General features: G+C 44.1%; 1 protein-coding gene across 11 annotated transcripts in view; it reads left to right on the top strand.

Annotated features, from left to right (window-relative positions):
* LOC144798821 (uncharacterized) overlaps positions 1 to 25,982 on the top strand; it is a 390,922-nt gene that overhangs the window by 190,386 nt on the left and 174,554 nt on the right. For 2 of the 11 annotated variants that reach the window (XM_078669869.1, XM_078669872.1), the window contains one exon: positions 9,181 to 10,010. The exons of the other annotated variants lie outside the window; for them this stretch is intronic. The gene's annotated coding sequence lies outside the window, so the exon portion shown is untranslated. Of the gene's footprint in view, positions 1 to 9,180; positions 10,011 to 25,982 lie in introns of those variants that run through there. 11 annotated transcript variants of the gene reach the window in all.

Consider the following 25,982-nt stretch of genomic DNA (forward strand, 5'->3'; position numbering starts at 1 on the left):
CCTTCCGTCTCCTTACCCACGCACACAAAGCTCTTCACGATCAAGGCCCGAGCTACCTCAACAACCGCATCAACTTCTACGCTCCCAAACGACACCTCCGATCAGCCAGTCACGCCCTCGCCGCCGTCCCCCGCATCCGAAGAACGACAACAGGAGGAAGGTCCTTCTCCTACCTGGCCGCCAAGACCTGGAACTCCCTCCCGACCCACCTGCGCCTGACCCAAGACCACCTCGCCTTCAGGAAGAAGCTCAAGACCTGGCTGTTCGGGCAGTAGCAGCAGCGCTCGACGTCGAGACATTCAACGTCGAGGGACAGTCATCGACACTCGAGGTTAAGGGAACATTTGACGTCGGAGCAACGGCGCTTGATGTCGGAGCATCCTCTGCCGTCGCCCAGACACCGGCGATCGGCGTCGAGGAGATCACGGTCGGCGTCGAGAGGGCGTCAGTCATCTTCACGACATCGACGTTCAATGTCAAAGCAGCCACCGTTGACTGGCCAGCGGAGTTCCAGGGAACAGCGTGGCTCGAATTCAGGGCATGTCTCCCCTTCAAGAACACAGGGAAGGTCTCCTTTGAGGCAGTTGGTACAAGAGATGGATAGTCAACCCTCTGATCAGCCTCAAGCCCTGGCGTCCCAGCATGAGTCCCCAAGATCAGCCTCAGCTGCGGAAGTGGAACAGTCCCCAATGCAAGTGGACCCTCCCTCCAAAAGGAAAAGGGTCTCAGGCGAAAGAAGTCCTTAAGCTAGGGGTGCCTATGACAGCTCCGCAGGTCAAGACAACTGTAATCTTTGAAACCCTGCAGCACAGATCGGCACCCAAACCTTTGTTGCCGTTGGTCCCGGGCATCATGGTGCCGGTGAATGAGGTCTTCCTGACTCCGGCTACGGTGAAATCTGTCCCAGCGAGGATTCTTAAAAAATATCGCTCGCCTGAAGAGAATCCTCTGTTCCTCAAGTCAGACTCCCCACCAGATTCAGTAATCATTGTGGCGGCTAAAAAATCCAGTGCGGTGGCCTCCTCATCCACGGTACCGCCGGATTAGGACAGCAAGTTGCAAGACTCATGGGGTAGAAGAGTGTGCAACACCTCAGCCTCTTTCCTCAAGGTCGCCAATGTGGAAGCTCTACTGGGCAGATACGATAGATCTCTGTGGGACTCGCTTCAGAAGTTTTCTGGAAAGCTTCCTCCGGAAGATAAAAAGGACTTTGAAGAAATTCTGTTGGAGGGCAGTCAGGTCTCCAATCAGATTATAGGGGCTGCAGCAGATGGAGCTACTCTGGCTGCGCATGGATATGCGCATGGAATCACAGCGAGAAGATCCTCATGGTTGCGCCTGACTGCCTTAAAACCTAAGGCTCAAGCCAGAATCCTGAACCTTCCTTTTTCGGGCGCATCTCTCTTTGGGGCGAGTGCTGATGAAGAGATGCAACGGATGAAAACGGATTTAGACACCCTTAAAGCCATGGGGCTTGAAAAGAAAAAGGAGTTTCGGAAGAAGCTCCATTCGGACAACAAGGGCTCTTCGAAGCAGAGGGTTCAAACCCCTCACTGTCAGAAGGGTCAGAACCAGCAAGGCCAACAAAAATCACAATATAAAGGCAAGCGCAATTCCAAAGGAGGTGTGGAATCAGCACCCAGGCAACAACTTCAATAAACCCCAGCAGAAGCAATGAGTCTTTACTTCCCCCAGCGCCATTTTCCACTCCAGTGGGGGGAAGCATTGCAAATCACAGGTCAGAGTGGCAGGCCATTACAAGAGATCAATGGGTGTTGTCTACGCTGCAGAATGGGTACTGTCTTCGTTTTCATCGTCTACCTCCATCAGTTCCTCCGATGACAACGTCACGCCACCAGCTACAACTACTAAAGAAAGAAGTAGCGACACTCCTCGAAAAATCAGCCGTCGAGAAGGTGCCAGTGGCTCAAAGGGGGAAAGGAGTCTATTCAAGGTATTTTCTGGTCAGAAAAAAGGGCCAGAAGGCAGAATACAGGCCCATTCTGGACTTGAGAACACTCAATCTACATATCAGAAAAGAAAAGTTTTGTATGTTGGCGCTTCATCAAATATATCCCCATTTCAGGAAGGGGGATTGGATGAGTTCGTTGGACCTTCAAGATGCATACTTTCATGTCCCAATACGACTCAATCACAGGAGATCCTTCGGTTCCGGGTGGGGACCTCCCACTACCAGTTCAAAGTCCTCCCGTTTGGGTTGAAGTCGGCCCCCGGGTGTTCACGAAGTGTGTCGTAGTGGTGGCGGCAGCTCTAAGCCGCAGGGGTTTTTTCGTATACCCATACTTAGACGATTGGCTGTTGAAAGGTCCTTCCCCAGACAACGTAAGGAATCAATTCCAGATCTGCATAGAACTGTCAGCGACTAGGCCTACATGTCAACTACAGCAAGTCTGTCTCCCAACCCACTCAGAAGATTCACTTCCTAGGAGCTCTACTAGACTCCGAAGTAGGAAAAGTGTTTCCTTCGGAGGAGAGACAGTTTTCTATAACGCTCAAGTGCCAGCAAATTCTTCGCAGCAGGACTCAGAAAGTGCGGAAAATGGCCTCCCTCCTAGGGTCGATGGCGTCATGCATTTTCTTGGTACCGAATGCCAGACTTCGGATGCGTCCTCTTCAGCAGGATCTGGAGGACAAATGGGACCAACAATCAGCTCGCTGGGACGATCAGATCACTTTGTCAGATGTAGCGCGAGCTTCCATTCTGTGGTGGACAAAGAAACAGAACATGCAGGTGGGAGTTTCCTTCCATTAACAACCTCCTGCACAAACGATAATCACCGATTCGTCTCTACAAGGCTGGGGAGCGCACATGGGCCCTCTCCAAGTGCAGGGGCTGTGATCTTCCAAAGAGAGCACCTACCACATCAACTTGTTGGAATTGAGAGCAGTTCACCTGGCCCTTAAAGCGTTCCTTCCCTCGCTTCAAGAGACAGCGATTCTAGTACAAACGGACAACACCACTACGATGTACTACTTAAACAAGCAGGGAGGCACACGCTCAAGGACTCTCTCACTGGAAGCCCAGCGCATCTGGCATTGGCTTCTGGCTCGCAAGTTTTCAGTTCAAGCAGTCCACCTCCCAGGAGAACAGATTGTGAGGGCGGACGCTCTAAGTCGGCACGCCGAGGACAAAGAGGACTGGGTTCTCAACGACGAAGTGTTAGAAGACATATTCCAGTCTTGGGGTCGTCCTTCCATAGACCTCTTCGCGGACGACGAAAACACCAAATGCCCAAGCTTCGCCTCAAGGTTCTACCGACTAGGAACAAGAGGAATGCTCTTTTGATCGACTGGTCAGGGGAATTTGTGTACGCCTTTTCACCCCTTCCGCTGATCCCGAAGGTGGTGAGCAAGCTGAACCACTCGTGCCCAACAATGATCCTGATTGCCCCCGACTGACCGAGGCAATGGTGGTACACGGACCTACTTCACCTGTCAGTGTCTCCTCACAAGAGACATCCATGCAGGCCGGACCTGTTATCGAAGATGAACGGGAGGATTCATCATCCCCACCTTCCGTCACTGAGCTTGACAGCATGGCTCCTGAGGTCATTCAATACGGCCATCTAGGACTGCCGCAGGACTGCATGTCCATTCTGAAGGAAGCACGACGGCCTTCCACAAGACATTCTTACGCATGCAAGTGGAAGCGGTTCTATATGTGGTGTATGCAGAATGGGCATAATCCGGTAAAGGGACAGGAAGAAACAGTTCTTCCATACCTGTTGTACCTGGCTAAGGCAGGGTTGAAGTTCAATTCCATTAAGGTGCATTTAGCTGCTATAACAGCTTATAGGCGATCACCTTCACAAACTTCCTTTTTCCAGTTGCCAGCGGTAAAAGATTTCCTTCAGGGTCTGAAAAAGGTGTACCCTCCAGTACGTCCCCCTTCTCCTCCCTGGGAGCTGAACCTAGTACTATCGAAGTTGATGGGCCCTCCTTTTGAGCCCATTCATAAAGCTACTTTACAGCATATTTCCTGGAAAGCTGCTTTTTTGGTTGCGATTACGTCAGCTCGTAGGGTGAGCGAGATACAGGCTCTCTGTACCAGTGAACCGTATACAGTATTTCATTTGAATAGAGTGGTCCTGAGAACGCACCCTTCTTTCCTGCCGAAAGTGGTATCAGATTTTCATGTCAGTCGATTTCTCTGCCCACATTCTTTCCCAATCCCTCTACCCCAGCTGAGAGGGCTTTACATTCTTTGGACCTGAAAAGGGTTTTGAAATTCTATCTGACAGGTCCAAATCTATTCGTCACTCTGATCATTTATTTATCAACTATGGATCGTCCAGAACTGCGCATGCAGCTTCGAAACGTTCCATTTCAAGATGGATCGTTTCGTGTATCAAACTTGCTTACCTATTGGCGCAAAAACCTTTGAGTTTTTCCCCTAAAGCGCATTCCACAAGAGGTAGAGCTGCGACGGCGGCTTTCCTGCATAATGTGCCAATGTCTGAGATTTGTAAAGCAGCGACCTGGAGGTCTGTCCATATATTTACCAGACATTACTGTCTAGATTCTGACACGAGAGCAGATACCCAGGTGGGCCAGGCCTCCCTGAGGAATCTGTTTAGCAGCTGAGTTTCTTAACTGGTATGATTTAGTTGGGTCATGTACTTCTCATTTACCTGCAGGGGGTTGATGGGCTTGCTATTCTATTCAGTGCTTATGACTATTGATGAGGATCCCCTGGAAGAGAAGGATAAGTTACTTACCTGTAATCCTAGTTCTCTTCCAGGGGTATCCTCATCAAAGTCATAAGCAACCCACCCACCTCCCCAAGTAATTGAGATTCGGGACTAGTACAATCTTATGGTTGAGCCCTGTCTTCAGGGTTATGCAAAGAACAACTGACCTGTCACCCCATAGGCATGATGGGAAGCCTGGGGTCAGGGCTGCCTTAAAGGCACGGTGCCAGTTTTTGTTGAAAATGGTTTCATTTTCTATGCTATTGTTTTACAATGCAGCCTGAGGGCTAACAATGTCTATTTCTTTGCAATTTTCAGGATTTATGAGTGTTTTTCCTCATTAAAGCACAAAGTTCAAGGGATATTTGACCTTATGTGTTTTTTTGTTTCCTTACTAATTGCAGTACATGTACATGTGTTTACATTGTTTAGCCTCATTTTAGGGGCTGCATTTGTGTGAGAAAAATAATATATGTACGTACATATATGTGGAGCGAGATATATGTGTTTTTACATTTATATTTTTATATTGTTTCCGGGGTCCCGCACGTGGGCGGGAATATTCAGTGCTTATGACTTTGATGAGGATACCCCTGGAAGAGAACTAGGATTACAGGTAAGTAACTTATCCTCTAAGGAAAATAAAAGCATTTGAATATACACCAAGATTCAGCGCTTCAATAAGGACTCTTAAGTGATATGATTGGACTTATTGTGCAAGTGGTGCTGTGCCAAACTTTGGAATATTCTCCACTACTCTCTACTACTTACTCTCTACTACTCCACTACTCTCTAATACTCACTCTCTACTACTCTACTACTCTCTACTACTCTCTCTCTACTACTCTCTCTCTACTACTCTCTCTCTACTACTCACTATCTACTACTCACTCTCTACTACTCACTCTCTACTACTCTCTCTTTACAACTCACTCTTTACTACTCACTCTTTACTACTCACTCTTTACTACTCACTCTCTACTACTCTCTACTACTCACTCTCTACTTCTCTCTCTCTCTGCTACTCACTCTCTACTACTCACTCTCCTACTCACTCTCCTACTCACTCTCTTACTCACTCTCTACTACTCTCTCTCTACTACTCACTCTCCTACTCACTCTCTACTACTCTCTCTACTACTCACTCTTTACTACTCACTCTCTACTACTCACTCTCTACTACTCTCTACTACTCACTACTATTCTCACTCTCTACTACTCTTTACTACTCACTCTCTACTGCTCTCTACTACTCACTCTACTACTTACTCTCTACTACTCTTTACTACTCACTCTACTACTTACTCTCTACTACTCTTTACTACTCACTCTACTACTCACTCTCTACTACTCTTTACTACTCACTCTACTATTCACTCTACTACTCTCTACTCCTCACTCTCTGCTACTCTCTCTACTACTCTCTACTACTCACTCTCTACTCTCTATTATTCACTCTCTACCTCTCTCTACTAGTCTCTACCTCTACCTCTCTACCTCTACCTCTCTACCTCTACACCTCTACACCTCTACCTCTCTACACGCACATATACACATATATATGCATATATATGCATATGCATTTATATATATGTATGTGTATGTATATATATATATATATACATACACATATATAATCTGCATATCTATATAAATACAAATATAAATGCATGCATACATATATGCATACATATGCATGTTATTTACATGAAAGTTTTAAAAACACTAATAAAAGCAAAGCTAAAAAGCCACCTCATTACAAACAGAATGGCTTTAACTTAAACGAGGGCGAGATCTATTGCATTTTCAATGCTTGTTTACTTTGGTTCCATCAAGAAGGCATTCAGATGTGTCACACATTTGCCATACATTCTGAATGTTAGCACTCTAGTTGCTCATTAGATCACTGTAATAAAGCTACTGCTCACCAGGGAAGTCTGCTGCTGGTATTAAAAGTGAATGTCTCAGTCTGCATGTCAGAATTTTTTTAATGAAATAGAAGAGGATTTGAGAAGTCACTCAAAATGTGCCCTAATTTTTCTTTCTGAAGCACTAATCATACTTTCTATGGCAAAATGAACCCCCTCATTTTGTTCCTTTTTAAATTAAATGTTTTAAGAGTTACCACTTTATTCCAATCAAGATGGCTTCAGGTGTGCCATACCTTTGTAATAAGTAGGACTGTTAGCGCTTTAGTTGTTCTTTAGAACACTCTGGGACATTCTGTCATTGGGCTATACTTGGGCTACATCCGGGTGATATTTGGGCTACATTTGGGCTCTTTTGTCTCTGGTGGCCATCTTGGGAGACTGCCTGTCAGAATTTTTTAATGAAATAGAAGAGGATTTGAGAAGTCACTCAAAATGTGCCCTAATGTTTCTTTCTGCAGCACTAATCATACTTTCTATGGCAAAATATACCCCCTCATTTTGTTCCTTTTTAAATTAAATGTTTTCAGACTTACCACTTCATTCCAATCAAGATGGCTTCTGGTGTGCCATACTTTTGTCATAAGTAAGATTGTTAACGCTCTAGATGTTCTTTAGAACACTCTGGGACATTCTGTCATTGGGCTATACTTGGGCTACATCTGGGTGATATTTGGGCTACATTTGGGCTCTTTTGTCTCTGGTGGCCATCTTGGGAGACTGCATGCCAGAATTTTTTAATGAAATAGAAGAGGATTTGAGAAGTCGCTCAAAATGTGCCCTGATGTTTCTTTCTGCAGCACTAATCATACTTTCTATGGCAAAATATACCCCCTCATTTTGTTCCTTTTTAAATTAAATGTTTTAAGAGTTACCACTTTATTCCAATCAAGATGGCTTCAGGTGTGCCATACCTTTGTAATAAGTAGGACTGTTAGCGCTCTAGTTGTTCTTTAGAACACTCTAGGAGGCTGCAGTAGAACACAAAGGAATCAACTGACAGTCTCTGTCCTTGTTGGATGTACATGTTTTACTGAGAATGTCAGATTTCATTCTTACATGACTGAGAAAGATAATGTGAATTTACAGAAAATATGCTTTCAGTTTAGCTTATAGATCCCCTTCCAAACCACTGTGGGAAAAGCATGAGATAATAGTTTTCTTTCAAACATGATTCCTGATATCCCATCAGAAGGCTTTTTCACATGGTAAAATCATGTTAGAACACACCACAATTCCTAAAATGAGTATGGTACCATCAACAAATGATTTACTAAAGTCCTAAAACCCTCTATTAACTACAATGCTTTTTAATGAGGTGCTATCATGTATATTGGTCCCAAGATGGCTGCCAACACTTCTTGGATGAAGTGCTGACAGCCAATCAGATCTCACGCGTACCCCGCGGTTTTTCAAATTTTTTTGGGGCCTGGGGGGTCCTTGTGGGACCCCCTGAGCAGGCCTAGGGGGTCAGGGTGCTTCTACCCTGCCCCCTTTTTGAGTTCTACACATTTGTTTTTCTGCTTTCCTGTGCCTCAGTCTACCGAGGTACAAGATGGCTGCCAAGAATTTCTGTTTTGGAGTGTTGACAGACATTGGCAGCCAATCAGAATGCAGCTCGTACTCGGGAAGGTACAGAGTACAGTAAGCTTACAGTAAGCTTATTACCTACTGGCGATAGCCAGTAGGTATATATAGTTAGGACCTAGTTTCCATAGGAAATCCACAACATTCTATTGGGAATAACTTTGGCGTCGATTGAGGAAATTGCGTGAAATTTTCCAACATTTTGCCCATCTCAGTTCTGCTCCTTCCCTGAAAGTTTTGGGGGGATTCGTCAAGCGGGGGCCGAGAAAAAAGGGGGGTCCCAAAACGTGTTTTCCCCATGGTAATTTCCATAGGACGTTCAGACACGGCTACTGCCCGAACTGCTCAATGGAATTACACCAAACTTTGCAAAATTGTAGGGACTGATACGCAGAAGTGCCTTTTCTTTATTTGGTGAAAATTGCCCCAGTGGTTTTTATGAAAATTAACTTCAAAAACATATATATCTATATAAGCTTACTGTCATAGTACTGTCTGAGGTACACTTGTGAGCAATTTTTTGTGTTCAATTTCTGGTGTGAGATTTACACAGTACTAACTCTTCTCCTGCTTTCTAAAAGGTGAGTTGTTAATTTGTAAGGGGAACTACGTTGTACACTTTAAGTTAACTGGAAAAATGTTTTCTGTTAGTTATTTACTGCCCTTCTGTTATAGTTATGGATTGAGTTAGGCTTCATCACATGCAGTGCCTTATATTTCTAGTTACTGCCTGATACTATACCCAAAGATAACTTCACTGTTAAAAACTCAGAAGTACCTTTGTCAACTTGACCTCGACAGTGACTTAACTCTAATGATATAGTTATATAAAGTATTTGATAAAATGTGTGCATATTAATTTAAAAGAACTAAATACTTGATAAAGCTAGTTTTATATTATGTATTACTAAAAACGATAAATTAAAGTGATTCTTTTTTTCTGCAATTTACAGCAAGAAATTTCAAAATAAAATGGATCACAATACAGAGACCATCGAAATTTCTTTTGAATTTTCCACTACTTTTATGGACATTTTGAATGTCCCACTTATTGACAGTACCAGTAATGAAGAAGTTTCTGTTGGAGGAAATGACATGAGGGATTTTTTTGACAGTCTCTTGACGGCGAATTTCTCGAATGTTTGGAGCCCATAGAGTTCCAGGAATCAACTTTGCAGACTTTTGATGAGGAGATTCCTGATGATGAGATTGAAGAGGAAATTCCTGATGAAGACATGTTAATAGTTCTTTTAAATTATGAAAAGTCAGAAGAATACATTTATATTTAGAAATTAAAAATAGTTTGAGACATTATTCATTTTTATTTGTAATTTATGAGGTAATAGCGAAGTGATTGTAGTTTAAAGTAAGACTTATAGTATAGACTGCAACATTTTTATGTTACATAGTAAGTTTACTCATAGTTGGGCGGGGTAGGACAGTTATTTGAGTTGGGTGTTAACATTGGTTAAGTTATGAAGCTTACGCGTTTGTCTCCAATCTACGCTATGGCACTGAGGGGGGGGAGGATGGGGACGAACTGATGGCGCACAGAGGAAACAAAAGCGCATGACAAACTGCACCCTGCTCTCTTGACAGTGAAATTTTTGAATTTACTAGCTCCTTCAAGAAATATGCCGCCGGACCCCCGGGTTGTCGGCTGATGGGCTGTGTCTACCAATGTCTATTGTTTACTTGGAATATGTATAACACGGCCGGCCCTAGAGGTTGTAGGCTTGGAGCTGTGTAACTGAAGTGCGTGGCAATAAAATAAATAATAATAAAAAAAGTTTACTCATAGTTACTTCCCTTCTCCCACTATATTTTCTCCAATGTGTATTTGACATCTCTTCTTCATCTCCTGCCTCCTTTCTCTCACTGTCTGTCTCTGATGCACCCTCTCGCCGCCATTTTGTGTAGTTTCAGAAGAGAGTGACATGTAATAGTTGAGAACGTAAAAAGGGGGCAGGGTAGAGTGCCCCTGACCCCCCAGGCCTTATCAGGGGGTCCCAAAAGGATCTGTTTCTGCTTTCCTGAGAGACTGAGGTATGGGTTCCATATACCACAATAACTTGCGTTACAACATGCAAGATATCTACAGAGGAGACGGTGTACATTTCTCAAATTAGGGGATCAGAGTCTTTCTCTTGAATTTTAGACTCTGCAACAGTACCTACTTCTAGGTACTTAAATCACCCACATAACACAACAGCTCTTTTCAGAGCTACCCTACCTCTAAGCACTCTAAATTATTTTTTTACTCTAATTTTTTTCACTGTTTTACCCCGTGCTGCGCTCGGGGTACGTGTACTGGGAAGTGTACATGGGAACGCACCCAGCGCTTACCCCGCAAAAATGTCAAAAAAAATAAAATAGTTTTTTTGCCCTTCAGGGCCCTTCTAGGCCCCCTCAGAAAACCTAGGGGGTAAGGGGGTATCTACCTGCCCCCTTTTAATCATGTCCCCCTTTTTTTTCACCTCTTGTGTCTCGATTCTACCGAAACACAAGATGGCGGACTTTCCGGACTGTTTAGAATGTTGACAGACACCCAAGAGCCAATCAGCTTTCCGCTTGCGCACTCCCGTGGCGCGCCCGGTACGCGTACCGGTAAGCGCTGGAAGCGCGCATATAGATATATATGTGTTTTTTAAGTGAATTTTCGTAAAAACCACTGGAGCAATTTTCACCAAATATAGAAAAGGCACTTCTGCGTACCAGTCCCTACAATTTTTCAAAGTTTGGTGTAATTCCATTTAGCGGTTCGGGCTGTAGCCTTGTCTGTTTGTCCTATGGAAATTAACATGGGGAAAACACGTTTTGGGATCCCCTTTTTTCTCGGCCCCCGCATGACGAATCCCCCCGAAACTTACAGGGAAGAAGCGGAGCGAAGCTGGCCTAAATTTTGGAAAATTACACGCAAATTCCTCAACCGGCGCCAAAGTTATTCCCAATAGAATGTTGCGGATTTCCTATGGTAGCTAGGTCCTAACTATGTATATCTACTGGCTATCGCCAGTAGGTAATATATATAGATAGATAGATAGATAATAGAATTGCTGTCACTCACAGGACAATAGAGCCAATGACTGAACTACTCTGTTTTTATTCATGATAGCATTTAGTATAAGGTGACATTGGCTCTATTTTCCTACTACAAGTGAATTCATTTTTCTGATCACGTGCATATCCACCTGAAAATGAGCGCGCCTCAGTACTAGTACTGGTGGGCCATGACCTTCGTTTTCCATTTCTTTCCTTTCATTACTTTCCGTCTCATCTTTGTGGCACTATTCATCGTTGTGCTGTTTTACCATTCCAAGATGGCAAAACACGTTGGTCTAAACGCGACGGCCATGCCAGAACATTAAAACACCATGTACAATACCATTGCAAGTCGGCCACCTGCTAAGTTTAATTTTATTTGTTATTGCAACCATTGCCTGTCACGTTTAGTCACCAGCTTGTTTTCTTTTTCTACTTTTATTCTTTTAATTTACCTTGCATATGTTGTTGCGTTTGTGTGTGAATTTAGTGTGCTCCATAAGTGAATGAATACAAGAATGAGTAAGTGAGTGGATGAATTGAAGCATGAGTGCTAAGATGAGAGGCAGAGTGCATGTATGACGACAAATTGAATGTCGCAACCCATCTTTGACTGAGTAGGCACTTTATTTTAAATGCTAGACCTATTGCCATTGCCAATGTTTTTTTCACTTTGGCTTATTATGTGTACTCCTAAATGTATGAAACTGGAAATCCCAATATGCACACAAAATGATGGGCCTTTACTACTTGATCACACCGTTCTCGGAACATGTTGAACTATGTGAATGATGTTTGGGCTGCCTCCCTGTTGCAGCCCAGCTGACAGTATTTGCTGAAAAGAGCATCTTTCATACAATGGCAGCTTGGTTGGTCCAGTGCCGCTGGCGTCTCTTAAACATGTCACAGCGGATTATTCATTTTGCCTGGACCAAGACCAGGTGAACACATACAGTTTCTGTTAAGTGATCAAATCCTGTCGGCGATATTATGTTCTGGTCACCGAGTTTCCTTCAGAGACACCATCAAATACTCAACATGAAAACCCAAATTGAGGAGCGTCCCCTGAGAGCAGGGCTTGTAAAATTTTATAGAACGCTATAAACCCTGCTATTTTTTAATTTTATTTTTATTTTACATTTTTGCTTGAAGGCCTTCAGTTCGGAAGGCTATTCACCCCACCCTCCCCTTCCCCGGCAGCCAGCATTCCCCTCAGTTCAGTTCTCATGCCTCAGCTTTACTCCCAAGGACACACTTACTGTTTTATAGTTCGGTTTATCGTAAAGTGCTCTCAGTTGTACTACCTTTCTTGCATTGCAGGCAGAGTTGATTACTGCGCGCTGGGCAGAATTCTCGTGTGAAAGTACCATGTATTAGCAATTTTCATCAACTACTAATAATGTTGTCTTCTTATTCCAGTTTTTGCTGTACTCTTGCATCAGTACAAAAACAAATTGTTACTGTTATCCTTCTGGGACCCTCCAAGACCGGTGGTAATGAACTCGGAGTTTACGACCCTGGGTTTATTTGTCCAGACAGAAGTCCACAATCACTTGCTGTTACTCTATCTTAATTGCGTCTGTAGCTGGTGGTACTCGGGGACAAATTTCCTTCATCAATGCAGCGAAACCGTCGCTGATTAAAATTGCTGGCATCGCAATTAATTCGGTATCCATGATTGTTACCCCGCCACACTCTTACCACAGCTATGGAAATGAGGAGCCTAATGTTTTTACCTGTTCTATCGGATTGCGGAAAGCTTAATGATTGAGCCTGCCCTCCACAATGCAATCCTGTATTTATTTATTTGAGGTTTTATAGAGCACGAACGGGTATCAGAGCGCTTTACAGGGATAAACACGTTACATACAGGTTAGGCATAGGCAAAATACAAGGAATGGGGGTTAGGGAATTGAACACAATAGGACAAGAGCAGAGACATACACAATAATCAGTGCTGTACCAAAATAAGCAAGCGACATGTCCGCGATAAAAAGGGAAAACCAGCCATTGTATACAAGGGGACAAATGATAACAAAAGGTAGAGTGAACCGGCAGAACATTTGAAGGAGTGAAATTGGTACACAGAGAGGGCCGAGCAGTGCAGAAAGATTCTGCACAGAAACAAAAGCCATGATAAAAGGCGGGCGGTGCGACAAAAGAGTTATTGGAGAAATTTGCTCATTTAATTTTTTCAAGTAGCTCAGATAGAACCTGACCGTTTTGGCCATCAAGTTGATGTGTTCATGCATATTCAGGTTGCTGTCCAAGGTTATACCAAGAGATTTGGCAAAATCCACTGTGGTCGGTAAGTGCTGTGATTAAGTTAATCCATTCCAGGATGTTGTTGGAGTTATTAGGGGGGGAGATGAGCAGGAACTTCGTTTTTTGGGCATTCAGTTTGAGCTGGTTATTGGCGAGCCATTGAACAGTCTGTTTCAGGGCGTCATTTAGAGAAGAGATGTTGATGTATATCTGAGTATCATCGGCGTACATGTGGAAGAAGATGTTGGCCGTGCGTAACCTGCAGGTGTAGGTCTACATAGCAGAAGATGGTCAAAAGTAGGTTGAGGAGTCCCAAACCCATGGAATATTTACCACTAATTGTGCAATAGACTGAAAGGTAGATTTATTCACCCTCATTCCAACTAGTGTACAAATCCTGGTTGAGATGCACAATCCTAATTCTTCCCAAACCGAAATTACAAGTGAATGGATGAATATTACATTCCCCACAGTTTTTTCTCTTACTAGTTCCCCAGGTAAGCCTTGGTATAAACAGTGAACCCAGATAGCATACGTTTCACATTTTCCACACCTTAGAGTGGGTAAACATCTACAGTTAGGATGCTGCCCCAAATTCTGAGGTCCAAAAGTGAAAGTGGCATGGTATAGTTGCATGCATGGTCAATTCCACACCTTGTGGTATCCTTATTTTCTTGTTGGCAATTTGCTCCCAGGATTGTGCCAAACATAGAATGAGGATGGTTGTATGCAACTGTCTAGTATGTGGGTATCCTGGATCTGGTGGCAATCACAAAGCAGTACAAAGCCACAGCCCACATGAATATATTTTATGGAGCAAGATGGCTGCTAGCCCTCCCTTTCCTATTTCTCCTTTCTGTGGCCAAACCTTTCCATAGAGCTTACATATGAAGACCAGGCAAAAGATAAATCCAAGCACCTTGCCCAGCTTGGGCTTAAAGTGCTCCATTGGCTCCCAATCATTCTCAATTTTTAACAAAAATGTTGTCCTTGAAGCTGAGTGGAGGTTGGAGTATTGGGCTGGTACATTTAGAATCCTGACATCAAAATAGAGACCTTGCGCAACACCTGAAAACATCCTACATATAATTCCTACAGCTTCCAAAGTTTTTCAAAAGATGGCAAACTACAGGTACACTGGATCAATGGATAGCCGTTGCTCGCAAACACTCACTCAGAGAGGAATATACACAAATGTTGGTATGTTTGAACCAGGGTCTTTAGTGTTTTTCCTTCGTTTGAAATGGCAGCTTGTTATGCCATCCTCCACCAAGCATGTTTCCTGTTGATGATCTCTTTTCAAACTGTGCCTAAATATTTCGCTTGAAACGTAGACACTAACGGTTCATGGAATGCTGATTCCATGGGTGTTCTTGTGGCATGCAATTGAAGGTGTTCTATTTTACTGCATCACAGCCTACCTTGTGCAGATGTTTGTGTTTCAATTAGATGATTGAATTGGATCAGAACAGCTAATGAAAGACAGGGTAGATACCTAAGATCTTTTCCTTTGGTATTTGTTCACCAAAATATAGTGCTGGTAAGGCACAATGCATCCCTAAACCTTAAATAAAAACGCATCAGTAGATTATTTGATGGTGCTTTTACTTAGTAAAACAGTTTGCCCTATGCTTATTAGAATTTGTAGTCTTTGAAGGCAGTGCATCCTCTATTTGATTAGAGGAGGTGTCCTTTTAGTATATATACATTTCCAACAAAACAGGAGTTATGGTTATCGTTTGCTGATAGTGGCAGCAGCACAAAAAAGATGAAATTCATAGGTTAAGGTGCTAACTTAGCCTTATCTTCCTTCCCTGCTTTACTTACTCCTCCTTTACTCCCAACCCCGGCATTGCTTGTTGAAAGTGTGAAGCAGGTATGAATGAAATACAAAGTGCGTATAGTGAAAAATGTGTAACATTTTGCATGATTGTGTGCCTAAGTAGGCATAGTGACTCTGGATTGAAAGGGCGACTGCATAGTTGTATCAAAGTGTGGGAAGAAGTTGTTTGGTAAAATAGTCATAATTTGATGAGAAGAGTAATAGTTTTTTGTTGTTGAAACAACATATAATACTTTAAATATGTTCTTACCAATATATGATAGTACTTTGAGTATTTGAGTAGCCCTGTAACCATGTCTCACACCTGCCACTGCAGTGTCTGTGTGAGCAGTTTTAAACTGCCATGTCGACCTGGCAAGTGCACACACTTGCCAGGCCCAAACCTTCTATTTTACTACATGTAAGACACCCCTAAGATAGGCCCAATGTATCCCCTTGGGCAGGGGGCAGTGTATGTGAAAGGTAGGACTTATATTGGTTTGTTTTGAATGTCCTGATAGCGAAATATTGCAAATTTAGTTTTTCACTATTGCAAGGACTATTTCTCCTATAGGTTATCATTAGAGTTGCCTTGTAACCTCTTACAAGTGTAACTTCCAGTTGGGAAGAGATAGAGATTTTGAGTTTATTTGGAGTCCCTGAGCTCACAATTTAAAAATTCATCTTTTTGTGAAGTTGGTTTTCAAATTGCGTGGTTGAAAATGCCACTTTTAGAAAGTGGGCATTTTCTTGTTTTACCATTCTGCACCTCTGCCTTCCTGTGGAATCCACGTTTGAGGGATGGTGACAGTTAGGATGTTTGTGCATTTACTCTAGACAGTCACACAGAGGGAGCTGAGGTGTGCCTTGCATATCCTGATGGCCCATCACCAGGCTGATGGGTCTTCCGGAGCTATAGTGGTGGGAGGAGTTGTCACTGACTCCTGAATAGGACTGTGCCTGTTCTCACACAAAGTCCTCACACAAAGCTGTCTCCACCCCTCGTAGTGTGTCTGGTGCCAAGTCGAGAAAATGTAGGGTCTTGTGCACTACAAAGTCTTACCTTTGAAGTTTTCTTACTCCAAAGGCAGAAACTGGTATAAGTAATGGAGCTGTGACACCATAACTTTAGAACACTTCTGGACTAAGAGGACATTCTGCCAAGAAGTAGAGCTGGAGAAGCTGTCATTAGGGACTAACACGTTGCTGTGTTAGCCTGCTGCCTCTGTCTTGGGCAGCGAAAGGACTTTGCTTTCTGCATCCTACTTGCCAAGGTTTTCCAAGGGATTGTGTGTGTTTGCCTCCTGGTAAGTCTCAGGGCCATCAAAGTCTTCATCTGCAGCAGCCCCTGAACTCCTCTGCTGGGAGTTCTGGCCTGCAAAGTGGTGCCAAGTCCAGGTCTGTGCCCTTGGAGGTGGTGTTGCTGCAAAGGACTGACGAAAATCTATGCATCGACCTTCAAGGCCTGCTTCTCCTGACAGAACCGCCATGCGGCTGAAAACTGAACACATCACCGTGGTGCGGCCAAAGAATTGACGCAGCGCCTGCCCAGCCACTGAAAATATCACCGCAGCCCGAGTCCTGAGCACAGTGTCTTTAAAATCTGAGACACCCGCTCTGACTCCGACACAGGCCATGCTGTGCAGCTGAAGAAATCGATGCATTACTCGCTTTGCAGCTAGAAAATCAATGCATCGCCTGTTTTGCCGCTGCTGCATCGACCCAGCGTGGCCGGATTTTCGGCGCATCGCATCTGTGTGCCAAGTTCTTCATCAACTTTGCCCAGCAGTAAGGAACCGAGGCTGCATGTACGGAAATCGGCGCATCACCTCATCTCACATTAAGGAATTAACTCCTTACCTTCCCTGTCAGAAAGGAATCAACGCATCACCTCACGTGGCAGTAACGAAGCGACGCATCGCTTTGTTTTTTTCAGCACCTCATCTTCCCTGCGCTTGTTTTTGTCTCTGATTTTGACACATCCCAGGCACTTTGTGATAATTGGCGCATCCATAGTTTCCTATGGACTTTCCTGTTTTAAACCTTTCAAAAGTGATATCTTTGCTTGTATATGTTGGATTTTTGTCTTTTTGGTTTTGTTTTATTCAGATAAATATTGCTATATTTGTAGTGTGTTCACTGTAGTACTTTGTGTGTATGTAATAATTCGTTACACATTGCCTCTGACTGCTCATGCCAAGCTACGAAGCTGAGCAGGGTTTTTCTTGGGTGTGTAACTCCGTGACTAGAATATTGTCCCTACTTGGATAGGGTGCAAATCACTTCCAACTCGAAACCCCCAATTCTAACACTTATTACATTTTCTGTTCTGTAGATTTAGTTTCTTGGTTGCTCTCTTTGCAGAATGCTTACTTCCCCAAATTCAAATTCCTTGTTTCTTGTATGTGTATGCAAATGTGTACCATTTGCGACCACACTGCGGTGGAATTTGCGCCGCGGTTAAATCTCCAAAACTAAGGAAAACAAAGCCTCCAGAAGGCTGTTGAATGCAAAGTGTCCGGTAGTGGAGTGCAGGTCAGTTATGGCAATGTGCGCACTGGGTTTGTGGCAAAAGAGATATGTCCATATTCAAAGGTGGTTTGTTCTAACTGCTAGCTGTCTCTGGTTTTGTTTGCAAAGCAATGGATATAAATTTCCAGTAAAGAAAGAATTTGTTTCTTCTTTACGTTGACGGCCTTGGGTCCATGTGGTGTATTAAAGTCATATTACATGAATCGCAAATTTAAAGAAAACAAGCTACTAAATCACTAACATTCTTTTTGAAAATGACACAAAGACAAGAAGCAGATGTTTCAACATCAGTCAATTTGACCTCCATAAAAAAGGCATCCAAAATGTATGTGAATTCCATTTTTGTTTGTAGTGTCTCTCCAGGGTAGTTTCTGCCTCTAGACATTTAGGAACTTGGTAGGAAAGGAAGAAAAACACTGCGATTTTCATGAAGTGAGTGTTTTAATTGGATGGACAATGCTCCCTAGACATACTGACCGTAGTCTACTTAAATTGTGGATTTACTTGCATGCATCTAACCCAACAGTTTTTCCACTGGCAGAAAATGTACAAGGTTGCAATTAGGTTAAAGATGCAACTGCACCTTAATGTTTGCTTTGTTGTTTCCTATGCCCAGGACATCTGGTTGCCTATACCTCTTGTAATGTCATTTTGAGTGCTTTAACACCCAGTGCACCAGCTTTCTCCATTCCTTTTTGGCACCAAGTCCTGGTGGGGTCTGCTGGGTGTGAAGAACCATAGGGTAGGCTGACCTGTACAAAGGTAAAATCCTGTGGGTGTTCTTTTCTTTCCGGATGCTCATCTCCTCAACCTTCCGTTCTCTTCGGATGACCCATGCCCTCACCCTTTACCCTGTAGAAAATATAAAATATCTGGGCATTTCTAGAGACATAAGTAGGTTTTGAAGTTGGGTACATCTGTAAATCCCAACTGTGATGCAGATGTTTAGATTTTGTAATTTCTAATCACAATTTCCCCTTTTTGTCTATTGATGTGAGACCCTTCGGAGCTCAAAGATTTTGGGGAATGTGCCCTTGGAACAGGTATTAAGATAGTCCAGTCCAGTCTAGGGTCCCTTCTTCCCTTTAATTAGTGTACGAGGTATTCCCAGCGACATGCGAATACTGTTTTTTATAAATCAGTGTAGAGGGGACATTTTAGTTTTCCCATTTCCCATTCTGTTGCTTTAAACCTAAATAACTGTGCCATGAGAAAAACAAGGCAACAAACAATAAAGTGATGGAAGAAATTCTTCATGTAATCTCATCCTCCAGCGATCCTTGAGGGCCACGTAAAAATCGATCATTTGCCCTAGTTTGCCACTCTAGACAGGCACCAGCCATTATCTAGCAGCCCCAAGACGCCTCTCTGGGGTTGAACATAGCATAACGTGTATTTGTAAAGCGCACATTCACCTCGAAGGGTTTCTTGACGCTCAGTAACAGATGTTTATTGTTACCCAACTCAATGGTACTCATTTTATCGACCTGAGAAGGATGAAAGGCTGAATGGACCCGTCTGGATTTGAACCTCTGACCATGAGGTCGAACACAGACCCCTACAGTGGACCATTAGTTCACTGAGCCACCAGACCCCATAACAGTTCGGCCTATTGCGTTTTATGTTATGTTATTGCATCTGTTAGGGAGATGCAGACCGTGCCTTGCATGGCTTTCCATTTGACATCTTTCATGATTCCAAAAACGTATTCTCACGAAGAGGCAATCCTTTAAAAGATTTATTGGTGGGAAACGCAGAACTGTCATGCTAAACATTTTACGTGTTTGCGGTCTGTTTTGTTCCATTCCGTTTGGCTGCAATAAAATATGATTTGTGCACCGACCGGACGACTTCTTTTAACCAATATAGTGTGTCTTTGCTCTGTACTTTCCTCATAAAGGCCAGGGGTCGTTGTATTTCACAAATACCGACGCCGGCAGAGAATACCTTGAAATACTAATCATATGTGTGTTGCAAAACAAAACCACCCGTGAGCATCTGCTTAGCATCCGTTCTGCCGTATTGCGAATTTCAAGCTTTCTTTTTCCCCTCTCAGAGTTCTGGTTTATGTTTGATGTTCAGCTCATCATTTCCATAAAATGCTTTCATTCTTCTCTGTCCGTGCTAAATGTCATCTTGCAATCTGTCCACGGGCATTCAAAATACAAAAATACCGTGCGTATTCTCGCTCAAAATGTACACATTTGCACTAATCAAATGTGTGGAAACTTAAAAATCGAACTGTTTCCCCTATAATGTTGCATTTGATTGGTTAGCTATTAACGCTTGGCTTTACCAGTGGATCCCTGTTCTAAATCTAAAGGTGCAGTTTGGCAAAGTCTTCGCACATTCATGTTTTTAATGGGTGAACCTTGCATGCTAAAGCCGGCACGTAAGTATATTCACAGCTCAGACCAAATGGAGTCGGAGAATAGGTGGAACCCACCACCTCTGCTGTGCTCTGCTCACAGCAGGTCTGTAGAAGAGGTGCAAGGAGTTCACAGTCCTCCCTCTATACCTTGCATAGAAGATGTGACATCATTTCAACTTTGTGTGAAAATCTGGTTTTATGGCAGCATCAGGGGTGAAAAAACTGGGGGTCTCTTAAAGGGCGTGGCCGAAGAAATTAAGGGTGCAGCCTAAGACTGGTATTTTGCTGTTTCTGTCATTGCATCTAGATATATGATATAACAAGTAGCATTATACCTACAACAAGCCAAGACTATTGGCTTTGTCAATGGTTGTTAGCTGCATAAAATAAACAAGCAACAACTATGGATTCGTTGGATATAACATTGGAAATGCCTCAGTTCTGTGAAAGAACTATAAGGAGTCTCTTTGAAGTGCAGTGGTACTGTTGCAGAGTAATTTTTATCATCCTGAGGGTGAGGGCAAAAATGGAGCGCCTGATAGGGACCCGGCTCGGCATCTGCTTTAAGAACTGCCGGTACTGAGCACCGGCCAGGCCCTGCCCACTTAAAGCTCTGGGCAGCATCATCGCAGACAGTAAGAATGCAGAACCATCTTTGCGGAATGCCTGCGTCTTGCCGTTTTCTCTGCGTTGAGCAGCAAGGAGGGCACAGGACTTTAGAATACCTATTTGCCTGCTACCAGCGAGCCTGGTGCACGGGTGCAAACTCTGTGCTGCTGGAGGTACAGCGCTCGGGCAGCGAGGCTTGCTTGCCTCCAGATGGACTGCAGGGGCTGGGCAATAGTGCCTCGGGCAAAGGGACGCATCATTCGACTGCGAAAAACTAGATTCTGGAAGGAATGTATGCACTTATTTGTGGTCGCATGTCCCCGAGAGAGGCTGTGGAGAGGTTAGTCTGCCGGATTCTACAAGTAAACCGCACTGGGAGAGGCACTGGAGAAGCATTCAGAATTATTCATTGGAGTACGGAAGTGCTGATGGCGCCCTCACCCAGTGCGCATACATAGGCTCATGGACACGTGGTTCCATTTAAGTTGGATCAGGTCGTGTTTGAGGCCCACGTTGCAGGTGTTCCAGGCCAATGTTATGTCCGGGCGAGGGATGTGTAGAGGGAAAATGTCCAAACATTTTGAGGAGGTGCAGTGAATGTTTGGCGGTCTGAGGCTATGATCTTGGGTATCTCAGTACTGCAAAATGATAATGAGACACCACTGTAATGTAAATCCCAAATGATTAATACTATTAAGAGCATTTACTGGTTAGTGAAAAGCTCCTTTGACTGGTCTCGCAGACACCCGGCTAGCACAGTTGAAAGCTGTACGGCACAAAGCCCTTTCTACCTGACCTCAGACTCAGGACTGCATGAAGGAACACATCACTCATAGTCCATTCTTGGTGGAACTTCTGGCCCTTGCGACCTCTGCTCTCATGGATCAAGAAAGCAGCACCAAAAAGGGAAATGTAGCACGTGTCTTCTTGTCCTGTTTGCTTTCTACAGTTTTCAAGAAGAAGCAACAAGGAGTCAGGCCCCTATATCATTGGGTGATTCAAAGGGTGTGTGATGTCACTTCTGCTACCCAAGACTGTTCCCATCATGTTACCACCGTCCTCGGAGCCCTTAACTGCTTCGCTGCTGAAGCACCTTTTTCAGGTTACTACGCACAAGCTACTATGCCATATTTCAAACAGGGTCCAGTGGTGCCCACACTTTGCACAGCGGGAGCATCTGGAAACATCAAGTATTGAGAAGCAGCAAACACCAGAGACGTCCTTCTTCATGTGGACACAACAGTCTGACTCCTTCCAAAGGCATGGTACCCAGTCCCAGGCTCACCCTGTTAAAATAGAATAGCAATACAACTTTAAAAACAGTTCTACCTGAGAAAATACCAAGCTACTAACCCCATGTGTACTGTTATAAATTGTACTTATCCCGATAATTTGTTGAAATAAGTAGGTATGAGATGATTTGATGTACAGTAAAACACTTCAGCAATAATAAAAAAAACGTTTTAATAACAATTCTAATTGCTGTTGCATTACTATTAGATTAATGATATGTGATGCTTGTTGATGCTTCCCTATAACACTTCTTGGGTAAGATTGACATTAGGGCATTCAGGGCTGGTGGTCGGAGGATAAGTCTCATCTTCACAGTCAGTCTCCACACACCTAGTCTATTCCTGACTTGACCCCCTCCTCTATCAGTACCAGTGCTCCCTAGTATCACTTGAGATGCGAGTGGAATCTGCCATGAACCCTGTTCTACCTTTTGAGGCCTCGACCTGTCGGTCAGTTTCAGAATTTCCCTGTAGTCCAGTCTGCTTTTGTTGCCAAAGATCATAAAGCTGGAATCTGCTCCAAAAGCCCACACCTGATATACAGTCATCCCCAAATCCTAGCCTCCTTGCTTAAACCTTTATTCCACTTGTCTCCTCTCCCTTAAAATAAACATAGCCAGAACACATGAAAATTCTTTCTTCTGCTCAAGATCAGGGCCAGACTGTTTATTTTAGTGGGCTCACCTTGTCAGCTACAGAGTATGGTTTACGATGTCCACTGGAATGGACTACAGGCAGTTGCTGAGCCACAACATATGTGTATCCACTCTTTTTTGTTTAAATGCTTTTGGGTTAAACATTTGTCAATCAGTTATTGGTTTGGCCATCTAGTGCAGCAGCAATTTGCAGTGTGTTGTCTGTCATATGATCCCTTGAGTGTTGGCGGTTATGTGATATCTTGGGTGTTGGAAGTCAGTGAATGTTTTGGTTCTGTAAGCCATGTTTTCAGCCAGGCACTTAAAAATTGGGGAAAAGATACCGCCCTATGCCCGCAGAGGTCCGGCAGTAAAAGGTCTTGTTGGGTCTGAGCCTGTGTTTCACAAGGCGGTATAATTTCTGTACTACTCAAACAAGCATTTACAATGCAACGGTTTTGCCTTTGCAAAAGTTAGAGCTATTGGCATTGTAAATGACACATTTTTTATTTATGTGTTGGTTTTGAAAACAGATAAATAAATGGCATTGGCATTTACAATGCCAATAGCTTAATGTCTCGCAAATGCGAGACCTATTGCATTTGCACCGACACACACACACACACACACACACACAGAGCCACACACACACACACACAGAGCCACACACACACAGATGTGGTGGTGGTGGTGGATCTGGTGGATGGGGTGGTGTTGAATGTGGTGGTGGTGGATGTGGTGGTGGTGGATGTGGTGGTGGTGGATGTGGTGGATATGGTGGTGGTGGATGTGGATGTGGTGGTGGATGTGGTTGGTGGTGGTGGTGGATGTGGTGGTGGTGGATGTGGTGGTGGTGGGTGTGGTGGTGGATGTGGTGTTGGTGGATGTGGATGTGGTGTTGGTGGATGTGGATGTGATGGTGGTGGATGTGATGGTGGTGGATGTGGCGGTGGTGGATGTGGTGGTGGTGGATGTGGTGGTGGTGTATGTGGTGGTGTTAATGTGTTGCAGAGCATTGTGAATGTTGTGCAGCATGTTTAAATGTTATGTTATAATTAAGAAAGTGTTTTAACCATTTGTCACTTTATATATAACCTAGCAAACATGATATACATTTGACGTATCCTAATAAAAACCAGAATTAACACCAAAAATGTGTTCTAGTTTTGTTGTTTATGCAAGGAAGGGGGCAGTGGGGGGAGTGGAGGTACAGGGAGTGGTGGGGTAGGAGTGGAGTGGAGTGGAGGTGCAGGGAGGGAGGGGATGGGAGGAGGGGGAGTGGAGGTGCAGGGAGGGAGGGGGTGGGGAGGATGGAGTGCAGCTGGAGGGAGGGGGTGAGTGAGTGAGGTGGAGGGATTGAGGGGGAAGTGAAAGTGGGAGATTGGAGGTTGAGGGAGGAGGGAGGGAGGTGGAGGGAGGGGGAGAGGAGGTGGAGGGAGGAGGGAGTGGAGGTGGGAGTAAAGGTGCAGGGAGGGGGAGTGGAGTTGGTGGTGGAGGGAAGGGAAACAGGAGTGGATGTGGAGGGGGTAGAGGGAGTGGAGGTCGAAGTGGAGGGAGGGGGAGAGGAGGTGTAGGGAGGAAGGAGGGTGTGGCAGTGGAGGTGGGAGTAAAGGTGCAAGGAGGGAGGGGGGGTGGAGGTGGTGGTGAGAGCAGAGGTGGAGAGGGGGGATTTGGCACTTTGACTACCACTTTACACGCTGATCTCTGCATTTGTGCCCTAAACATGTAAACTACCCTGTCAGCACTATACTCTGGGAGTCCCTGGACATACACAGATCTGTGCAGCAGGTGCCTTAATCCAGTGTAACATCTTAAAAGTGCTACTAAATGTCTAGGCTGCGGTATGCAATTCTTGTGGGAAAGGAGTGTCACTTTCACACGTGTGGGGCTCAAACTACAGATTTTGTTTGAAGCAGAGGTCAGCCATGCCTGGGATAAAACGGATGGGATGTCCCAGGACAGAAAAGGGAGATGCGAGATTCAATGAGACCTTTAAACCCATCAGCAGTAGATACGGTCATGGAAGGTGCCTGTATCCCGGAGGGGTGTGTCTATAAGCAGTAGCGCAGCTCGGATTCCATGGGCCCTGGTGTGAGCAAGGACAATGGTGCATTGGTATGACGCTTTCATTGTATTATCCTGCAATTATCAGAGTTCAGTGACCCCCTCGGGGTTCTGGTGCTACTGCACCTGCTGCACCAATGGCAGGTAGTCATGGGGTTCTAATTGCTGTAGGATACGGGTGCTAAAGTATAAGCTTCACATAAAGGGCGGTAAAGACATGGGGCCACCTTTCTGCGGCAGTGGTGTAACGATCTGTAACTAAATGCAAACAAGGGCCAAACAAAAGAGATTCACCAAGGAATCAGTTGTGTGGAAAATAGATTATGTCATTATACCCGTTTAACCGCAAAAGAGCCTCTTACATGCTAGCACTGGATTAAAAAGGCAGAGTATTTTCGCCATGATTTTACTTCATATTTCCAGGCGTACGAAGCCAAATGTGCGATGTATTTCTTATCCAGAGTTTCCAACTAATCATAAGTTGTGTGTAGTGTGAAGCATGAAAGCATACGAGGATAGTACCAGAGATTATGACAAGATAGCAAGGGGCAATAAGTTATTGCTCTTCTGAAACCCTTTTGGGTGTGGACGAATGCATGTTTTAAGTGTAATTCGCATATACTATATGTTTTAAAGATTTAGGCTCGTGGTGACATTTAATTATTTTGTAATTGATGAAAGGGGATGTTTAGAGAAAGCGCGGTTGAACAGAGTTGACATTCAGTTTAACGGGCTGCAAATAAAAGTGAGTGCAGGGCGATTTCTGCTGTTTTGCGTTGTACAAAATGAGTTTGCAATAAGCCTTGTAGTTAAAAAAATACCTTATTTGAAAAAGAACTTGAAAGTTTACAGCGTTATGGCTCTTGAGTCACTGTCTCTTGGGTGAAAGCTACACTACAGCCCTCGAGGAAGAACAGAAGCTTGCAAGAGCTACACAACAAAGCATAGTGCGGAAGGAAGCACATATCATTAGAATAGTAGTCCGGTAGTTATCACCTTGTTAATGTGGCAGAGGCAATTAGGGTTTCCGCCCTGTAGTAGAAGTTCACGGGAACGACCGCCAAGTCAATGGTCGTAAGACGAGACACATCTTCAAGGGCGATCCTTTAGATGTGCTCTAACC

Source organism: Lissotriton helveticus, chromosome 12 (genome assembly GCF_964261635.1).
Source record: "Lissotriton helveticus chromosome 12, aLisHel1.1, whole genome shotgun sequence".
In the NCBI taxonomy this organism is placed as follows: Eukaryota; Metazoa; Chordata; class Amphibia; order Caudata; family Salamandridae; genus Lissotriton; species Lissotriton helveticus.